Source organism: Alosa sapidissima, chromosome 11 (genome assembly GCF_018492685.1).
Source record: "Alosa sapidissima isolate fAloSap1 chromosome 11, fAloSap1.pri, whole genome shotgun sequence".
Taxonomy (NCBI): Eukaryota; Metazoa; Chordata; class Actinopteri; order Clupeiformes; family Clupeidae; genus Alosa; species Alosa sapidissima.
Window position 1 is genome coordinate 15,588,574 of NC_055967.1, and position 10,571 is coordinate 15,599,144.

The following is a 10,571-nucleotide window of genomic DNA, read 5'->3' on the forward strand; positions in this document are numbered from 1 at the left end:
TTAAACTTATATATTGTTGCAAACAAACCTGAAATAACATATGTTCAGCAACTTTGTGGTAGTCTACTAGTTCTAGCAAAAAATATGTTAGGTTAGTTTATCAACTATCTCTGTGTCTAGAGCCTCTGAGAACAGGTGGCTGTGCACCAGAGCTTTGAGGAGACAGTGACCGATCACGAACAAAGCTATTTTTGTCTTTATTTGTTTCGTTGGAAAAAACAATTTCAATGTCGGAATGTTAGAGAGACATGTGGCTTCTAGAAATTGGGTTCAAAACTTACATCGCTGAATGTAGGGCTAAGGGATTGGTCATATTCTGTGAAAATGTTCATTTCTCCCATAGGAATACATAGACACTGGACCTCCCGCTAGACTCCTAAATGGGCGTGACAGCTTCGAACCCCACGTCACAACGTGCCAGAATTTACCCTCTTATGAATCGTCTCGCTTTATCAACCGTCTCTGCTTCCGCCCTTCTTTCCTTCTTTCCTTCCTTCTTTCCTTCTTTCCTTTCCTTCCACTCACATGTACACTAAACATTCACTAACGGATGATTGTGTATGACCAATGTCTGACATTCTGATTGATAGCGAATGCAACACAGCTTGGACAAATATCAGCATTCTGCTTCTCATCCAGTGCACCGCCAGCCAGCCCACTTCCTACCTGTGGACATGGGCTGTGATTCAGGCAGCTATTACACAGGGCCCACTGTATAATTTTCTCTTCAATGCCAATTCCGTAACATGACCGAGCCCAAGGTAATTAATCGCAGAGAAAGGAGCTTTTGTCCAAGCCAAAACATACCTATTATGTTCCAACGTAGGTTTGACTGACAAGCAAATCGAAGAGAGATTGAAAGCCGTGGATACTGAGCCGCCCCCATATCCACTATTCTTTAGAGCTTGGGGGGTGAGGAGAGAAAAAGAAACACAAAGAATCAGGGATCAATCCAGCAAAGCTCCAGTTCTGCAATGCCTCTATTTTAAGAGTCAAGAAACGGTAGAGTGCACGCTGACAGCTCTCTTTTCCCTGTTACTTCAACTTGATAAAACTCCTAATTGGATTATTATTACCTTAACTTCTTCCCTTTCAACAAGGTAATCCATCAAAACACATTTAATTACTTGGAAACCAAACAGTCTGAGGGCTGGCTGTGAGCAACGTGTCTGGAATTGTAGGATGCGTTTCGTCGGCGGGTAATGGCGATTTAGCAAGTGACACGAGTGACACGTGTGTTTTATGGATGAGCTCCTCGAGGCTCTCAGGGAATAACTGTCTAAGCACAGCTCCTCCAGGAACGAATTAGCCCTTTGATCCGCTAATCAATTTGGAAAGGGGAGGAAAAATTAGTTAGTTTCCACTAGTGGCACTGAGGGAAATAAATGACTTCAGCTGCGAGGGATGAGTTCTCTGAAATGGAAGCAGACCTTGCCCCACCTCCCCCTCAGATTTGAGCAAAGATTCCGATCAATCCTTCTGTTCTGAAGCTCCATGGACATCTGATACTGCATCACACAAAGCAACGTTTATTTATGTTTTTGAAGCACTGAGAAGCTCACAGCTATAAGCATCATACTAATCCATCTTGGTCAAAGGTATGCAGCTCTTTTGTAGCGGGTATAAATCATGTAATACTGTAGCGCTGATCCATTTGCATTCAGGTAATGGAATATTCAAATGTGCGAGGGCACACCTAGATGGAGCTGGTGGGTCAGTAATGATGACATAAACCCCTGCAATAGATAAACGTGATTAATGGGGAGTGAATACAACTCACACCAACCTTACACACAACTTTTGCGGCCAGGTAAGTAGGTCAACCTACAGCAAGTAAAAAAAAAAAAGGATGAATGTACTTTCACCTGTGTTTTTCCCATGCCAAGTCATTTACAGTTGGCCTTGTGCTTTCTTGCAGAGCATTGAAAGTGAATATTTTCATCCACTCACAAAGAGAAAAGAAGGGTCTCTCAAGATAAAGTGCTCTTCTGAGGTGATTGTTTTTACCTCTTAAACTCTGATGCTTGTTTGATAAACTCAGGCACTTGGGCCCAGAGTTGTAGAAGGTATTCATATTCCATTCACTCCACACCAGCAATTAATCACTGCTTGGTTTGGGGGTCAGGCTGATGCATATTTAGTTACCCGGAAAAGATTGCCTTGACCCTGCTTTCCTTAAATTTAATTCCACACGTTAGAGCAGTAAAAATTTACTTTATCCACTAAACCCACAGCTGAATTCATACTCTTTGTTGCATTCTAAAATGGAGAGTCGCTTGTTTCATTTAGCCGCATAGATGAAAGTAAAGCATGGATATCACTATTCATAAAACAAACTTCACCTAGGTCTCTTTTCGCAATTTTATTTATCCTTTCCCTATCCCGGTTGTTTTGCCTAACTGAATACAAAAGGAAATGAAAAATGATCAAGTAAATAGAAAGCATTTTAAGCCCTCTTTGGTTTCTGCATCCCTGCATCAGTGTCAATGGTCTTACTTTACATTATAATGAAAATGAAAAATATGCATGTGGTGAGCGGGCGTCTCTGCCGCGATGATGGATGGCTATTGATTAAAAATTGGCCGTGTGGAGAAATTGTGTGGTGGCGTGGAGTGCCGTGTCTTTCTCGAGATCGACCGTCATCTGCGGACCTAGACGTGCCGCAGCCGATCGATGTCAGCGGCCGCCAGACACATACATCATCATTTTCTGACGCTGGGAGCAGTGCGAGGGCAGGCGCGGAGTGCCAGCCGCACAGACTGATGACAAGACAAATATGCAGCAGTTGTAGGGGCCAGATGACAGCCTCCTCTTAAGTCCCATTCTAATTCTTCAAGCCCTCAGTTCGTCAAAAGGAGAGAGAAAGGCCTTGTTTTTTTTTTTAGTTTTTCAAAACTTATGAGAACTTTTCATACCGACGGATGACAGATCAGTGTCTTCAGAGGACTAAGAGCATGATATGTTGTCTTCAGAGGGCTAAGAGTATAATATGTTGTCCCGATAGAGCCGGGATAAGTATGTGGGGAGAGGAATGAAGCAGCAGTATCACCAGGAGACAAAAGGGGCGTTATATCCACTGCCTCAGCTCCACTGCACCCCAACCAATGGGCTTGGCCTAAGCCCTTCACAGAGCCTATTGTCGGAGTCAAGCTGATGGGAATTAATTTACTTTGAGCTGCAGGTCTCGGCTGAACATCACTGCGCTTTCGTCTTTTAAAACCACGGACCATCTCCAGACAGCAATTTAGCGCCTTAGCTCCCATAACCCCCCTGCCTGAGATATTAGTGAAGCCAGTCGCTGGAGACGGAGACATGGAAAAAATGTTGCAGCGCATCTCATTGGCTGCCGGTGAGGCGGCATGCAGATGAGGCCAGATGGCAGGGGAGGCCTGCTGCGGCCTTGTCAGGTGAGGACCGGAATTTCAGATGAGAGGAGGGAGGCAGGGCCGCGGAGGTGGTAGACAGGAGGTGCCTCCACCCCTCTCTCTCTCTCTCTCTCTCTCCAGCTCAGTGACAGGTAGGAGCGGGAGAGGGGGGTAAAAAGCAAAAAAAAAAAACCTGACTGCAGGAGAGAAGAACTAGGGCCCCAGGACGCCGTGGTGTCTCTTCCTGTTCGCCCTCACAGCCACACAAACAAGCACTGACACAGGGATCCACGCAGGAGCCCCCAGCTGGCTCTGTGAGCAGTGCACGCTGTGGAAGACAGCGAGAGGCAGGCACACCAGCACTACAGTGCGTCACTGCAACCCTTCAGTGGGTCCTGCAGCATACATAGTTTGGAAGGTTATTTTTGAAATGCATATCATATCATTTGTAATGTAACTTAATACATCTGATTACTTTCAATTACTTTTTGATACAGTCGAGGCAGTGCAAATTCTAACAAGAGAACCAATCAAAAAAATCTTTGCACATTCAGTCAAATTTTTGGGTTTTTATCTCTCTATCTGCTGTACTAGCTGTTAAAGATTACAATTAGATTTATTTTGTAATCTAATTACTCAAGGTACTATACAATTAGTTACTCACAAACCTGGTCACCATCACGCCACATCCGTTTGTGGTGATACATTCAAGTTTGTTTCAGCCGACACATCACCCATGTCCACATGACTACAGGATATGCTTTGCACATCCAGTTGCTGAAACACTGCAAGGTGTTAAAATGCTGTTGTCAGATTTCAGAACAGTCCCTGAAGTCTCTGTGTGGCACACATTGACTCTGATCAATTGACTGTTGTGAGATACACAACCCATCCAAGCTCTCTGAGGCCACAGCCGAATTCACATAATATGCTACCATTTAGCTACTGAGATATTATGAATCAGTCGTGTTTTGTCTCAATATATAAAACACATTGCTCTTTGCAATATTACCAGTATTCTAGACCCGGCTCCTGAACTACATCATTAGGCTGCATTTCAGTCATACTAATGTTCGGATGAGTTGTTCTGGTGTCGAGATGAAAAGGTTGAACATGTTTCAGCCACTTTGTGGTATTCTGCGCTCATTTGTCAGACAACTGGACACACCTCATAGCAATAGTTCACATAAATATCAAGCCCTTTCTCTTCTTATTACTTCAGTAATTACCTCACTGCACTCTGTGCTCATGCGCTGTTGTACAGAATGTGCTACTCTGGTTTAAGCTTCCCTAATGAATGGACATGCCATCTAAAATGATATGCACATATTCAGTATTACTTCTGATCCACTGCATTTACCATGACATTTACCCGGTGTGTGCTATTTTCATTATAAGTATCTTCACATTTTCACTCACAGCCATTAGACTTCAAATTCCTGTGTTTTTTAAGATTAGTATAGGTAGATTATTTACAAATTAGATTACATTACATTCTATGGAAGTTTGCCTTGTGTAACACTCATTTAAACACTTTGAAAGTTTGTTTTCATTCATTTGCCCTGATTCCTTCAGTTACAGCCATTTGTCTGGCTTGTGTATATTGTGCAACTGTGAGAAATATGTTGTACAGAATGAAGTATCAGTTCTTGCTATTCTCTCTGAAAATACCTGGTGAGGAGAGTGTTCACATGAAGGAAATAATTCATGAGTTTGCTATTAGGAGGCCCGTAGAGCACATCTGAGGAGAGCGATCTGGAGGTTTTGTGTTACATTGAGTTTCCCTCTGCCAGTGCTGTAGTGATGTTAGCTAATGGGCTGTCTGCCAGCAGACTGGTTATTATTAATAGACTGCTGTGTCAATCGACCCTAGCTGTATCAGATTGCTGATTTGCTCTTTCTGTTAATTTTATTAAGGTGATAATATTAGTTTCAGAAGTGGGGCCCTGAAATTCACAGACTGCTGACAGCAGTGTTGAACTATGATCTGACAGCCCCGATTGAGCTGGGACCACTTTAAATCTGTTGTGTATTGCTTGACTGAAAGGGCATGTTTATATGCTAAGCAAAGCCATTTTAAGTCCTGGGTAATCATTTGTCCACTGTCATTATTTACATAGATTTGGTGCAAAGCGTAAACAAATAAATAAAACTTGTTAAATTAAACTTTTGTTTGGATACAATCAATCAAATATTTGCACGTTTTGCTGATCTTAAGGACACATTTCAATATCACATTGAGAGACAAGAGGATTACATAAAAACAGAGAAAATGAGTCATTTTGTTTAAGAGCCTTTGGAGAGATTTTTCTCTTCAAATGGAGGACTTGAGATGAAAGAAATACTTCATGTAGGTGCCACTACTTCCTTGACAGGAAATGTTATGAGGACATTCCTCCTGCAGACACTGCAGTAGCAGCCTACTCTGTGAGGATTTATTTGTTTGATGTTGATATTATTGAGAGAGAGACATTTTTATGACAAAGTCTCTTAAGTGTACTGCCTGTTGGGCACACTAGGCTACAAGCAGGATACGAACATGAATTTAATGGCATCCCTGTCATACACAATTTTCAACTATCATGTTTTCTTTTTTATACACATTGACAGTACATTTCAATTCTAAAGTTTGCGTGAGAACTATGAAATAGAGAAAGAATATATAATGGTATAGAGCTCAATGGTGAAAAAAAAATCTGGCTTCATCACAGCAGCAGTGCATGCATATGAGCACTTAAGGTAACATAGCTACAAAACTGTAAAGCTGTGATGTTTGTATGAACAGAAGCTGAACTAAGTGCAAGTGTAACATCTGATAGACACAGGCACATATTGCTAGATGACATTGTGAACTGTTCTGTGACGGGCAGATTGTCTGGTTCTGCCGATTGAGAAAGAGAGCATTTCTGAAACACCTGATCAGGTGGCTCTGCTCAGGTCCGATCTTGCCACCGAGCTCTTTGGAAATGGAGGCTGAAATGGTGTCTTTCACACTCTCCATGTAGACATAGCAAAAGTGTGGGATTGAGCTCCAGATTGCCACTGGTCCAGAGTCGAAGAGTGGAGTAATACCTCGCAATGGTCATAACATAAAATTAGTAGCAAAATGACACTGAACTCTTTCTGAGATCTATGATGTCCTGGAAATCATGCAAATAACTGGCCTGTCAGATTTCGGAAATTTTTTGATGCTGCTTTCTCTCATCAGATTGATTGCTGGGGAACCTTTGACAGAATAAAGTTGGGCAGTAAAGCCATTTTATCAGCCTTTGAAAATCAGACTGATTGAATGGATTGGTGTAAGATTCAGATCCCTTTGTGGGATCACACAGATGAGTCAAGTAGCAGACAAAGCCTTGTGATAAGTCTACAGTCACCAGAGATGGCCTGTCACCCAGACCTGTATGTTCTAACAGGAAAGCCAAATAATCCAGCCAGGAGAGCACAAACAAAGACCAGCAGTCAGGAAATTAACAAAATGAAGAGATGCTAGAGACGCCTGCAGGTCTGTAACATCAGAAATATAAATGCACTATTTGTGTTTTGTACTGTTTTGTACTCAAGTGCCATGGCCAGTTTACACACATGTAGTCAGACAGAGAGCACAGTTGCAAAAATGTAACAGTAACCTGATAATGTTCTGATAACTTGATATATTTGACAGTGTTGTATCATCCCACATATGCTTACTAACGGTGTATTGACATGGGTCTGGTATGAAAAACCTGTCCACTGAACAGCACAGCAAACTGGAAGCAGTGTCATTTTTCACTGAAGCATTATAACATGCACACCCAATCACTGGCTGATATCCCACATACAGTGTTTGAGGTAACAAAATGCTCTTGTAAGTACTGTACAATTGAAACTAATGAGGCATATTATGCAAGCATATCAGCCATATATCAGCCAACACATATCCAGTCCAGGATTGTTCAGTGACTGACAAACACTTTTTCCAGCTTGCATCAGCTTCAGCACTGAGGGCAAGTGCTTTTCTTTGCATCTTTGCACTGAGAATGACTCACTGTGTCTGGGTCCAGGTCTGCTCAGTGCCCCCTATGATGAAGCATGAACAAGACATTACGATGGATATAGAGGAGCCTGTTGTAAGGTACAGGCCAACCAGAGAGGTTGTGCACCCATCATGGTCGTCATTCAAATCCATTGAATCATAGCACCACAGTATGTGCCCCACTATCATGGATATGATTATGGTTATGTTTGCTTAGCTGATGCTTTTATCTAAAGACTCTTACAACATAGAATAACAATAAGCATTACAGTAGCATTAAAGGGAAACTTGGCAACTATTTCAACGTAATAAACCCGTTTAGAAATCATTTGGATGGTTAAATGACCTGTTCCGGTGAAAATGGTGACTTTCCCCGCTGCGCCTAGCGTCCCCAGGTGGAAAACCAACCTTGCAACATTGAGACTACCGTCGCGGAAAGAGAAGTGAGAAACAAGAAACTCGTTTTAAATCGTGTTTCTTACCTTGTAACATCCACATAGTTCTGCCAAACTTATGTTAACCATCACTTGAAATGTAACACTGTTGCATGAATTCATGAATTCCATGTCATGAGAACTGGGTGAGACCCATAGACAGTAAAAGAAATGGACAAACAGATCCCATAGACTTTGATGGAGACAAGTGAAGTCTTTTCCGGTTGATGGCCGAGTGTACTATGCAGCCTCAAACTGAGCTTGACGACGTAGATGTGACGTGGGCAACCTGTCTCTACTAATCTCTACTGTGCTACAGAAAATGTCATGAAATCATCGTTAGTCTATTTTATAACAGCTGTTACGGGGCCATAATGTGAGCAAGGTAATGGAGCCTTTCATACATCGTTGTGTTTCTTTAGAAATAAATAATGGACAAATAGTCTTTAAATGCTTCAGATGTAAAGTTATTCACTGTCAAAGAGACACAAAAATTAAAAGGGTTCAATGGAATGCTAGCAGTAGATACGCTTTCTGGATGTTCGCTTACCCCCTTGGTGAGACCATCCGTAAAGAAATGCATTTCCTCGCTTTGAACACTAGAGGGCAAACCAGGTGTGGTTGCCATATGGTGCAACAGTAGCGAAAGTGAAACTAAAATACAAAAATTGGCCTGTGTGTTGGACCTGTGTGTCGGATCTGATCCAACCTGATCTACTCGACCATGTTACACCTTTTCATTAAGTTTCATGGAAGTTGAGTCATTGGGTTTTTGCCTTATCCTGTACACAGATGTATGGACGGGCAAAAAGACAAACCACACCAAAAACTGTCAGGGTTGTGCAGGAGGACCCAAGTGCAAAACTCAACCAGGCAGAATTACGGCCAAAACAGAATTTATTTTTAACACGAACTTTACATTTAAAGACTTTCTTACTTACATATGGGACTTTGACTAACAGCGAGACGATCCGACAAGGAACAGAGAAACAGGAGGGTAGAAATACACAGAGCAATTAACAGAGAGACAGAGGACTGGACGAAACCAACGAGACAATAACAGGGAACAGGTGGGGCAGAAATGGAGGGAAAACAAACAAGACAGGAAGCACAGACCAAATAAGGAGATGGGGCGGAGACAAAGACTGGTGACAGGCAGGTAACACAAAGCACATGGGGAACAGGCAAAAACAAACACAGGACAATACACAAAATGGCCACCAGGGTGGCACAAACCCAACGGTCCGGGCCAGATCCTGACAGAAAACATTATTTAGCTGAAAGACAAGTGTAGCAGAAACACTGAAGAACTGGGAACCAAGCGGTGGAGACAGAACTCTGCAATATCAGGGTAACTGGAACACACTCCCCCTACCAGCTATCCCCCTACCAGCTCCTCCAACCCAGTATCGCAATGATTCGTTGTACTGTCACGTTTGATTAATCTATTATTCATGCTGGGGTTGGAGGAGCTGGTAGGGGGACAGTTGGTAAGTGTTCCTAACAGTCTTCTGTAATAAACTCTGGGTTCGCTAACTACGTTGTTGGTGCTTCGTTTTATGTGTAGGGACCCTGAGAAAGCTACTGATGAGGTTTGGTACCGTTTTGAACAATATAACTGGTTAAAATGCTATTTGGGAAGCGTTTAGCTCACGGCCCTATAGCGTGTACCGGGAAAAGCTCTGTAGTGGTTGATCAACGAAAATACTGTCTCCTCGGCTTATTTGATGTGTTTTAATGCATAAAAAGATCCTGGGGTCAATTTTCGCCTGAGTAACTCTTTAACATTTGATGAAGTCATGTTTAAAATTCTTCTTTTTGTTTTTCATTTTGGACATATTGTGTGAAATGTTATTACAGAGGGTGTACAAACACTAAAGTTTCCAGTTATGGCCCCAGCCGTGGCGCAACTGGCTGGGACACCTGCACCGTACGCCGGCGACCCGGGTTCGATTCCCGCCCTGTGGTCCTTTCCGGATCCCACCCCGACTCTCTCTCCCACTCACTTCCTGTCATTCTCCACTATCCTGTCAAAAAGTTTTCAGTTATATTCCTCATACTCGTTTTTGTGGAGCGGCACCGGTAGGCTATCAAAAGCAGATTTCGATTTTCATTACCACTGTGTAGCCAAGCCTTATGCCATACCCAAGTAGCCTAAATCGAGGTAATTTTTAATTATGCATGATTTATGTTGTTATTGAATTCGTAGGCTGGGATTCCTCTCGGCAACAATTATGTTTAAAGGTAGCCTCCTGCTTTTTCAGAAGGGGCGGCAGGCAGGCTACTGACAGAGCGATGTACAGTGGCAGAGTGACGCAAAGTGGTACTAAAGTTTCACGCAGCTTCACGCCGCGTAATGCGCGACTGAAGTGACCATTTGTCCAAAGTAATGCCCACTGTATATGCCAGAGTATTTTATAGAGGAGGTTGTTCATATATGATTGTAACCTATAGTATGGAAAATAAATAAAAGTTCTGGAACATATGACCTGTTCCGGTGAAAATGGTGACTTTCCCCGCTGCGCCTAGCGTCCCCAGGTGGAAAACCAACCTTGCAACATTGAGACTACCGTCCCGGAAAGAGAAGTGAGAAACAAGAAACTCGTTTTAAATCGTGTTTCTTACCTTGTAATATCCACATAGTTCTGCCAAACGTATGTTAACCGTTCGCTAGCTTGTAAACAAATACATGTGCTCGTTACCTTTTCCCACAGTTTGAAATAGCATAATACACAATTTCTCCAGCAGAGGGGGAAA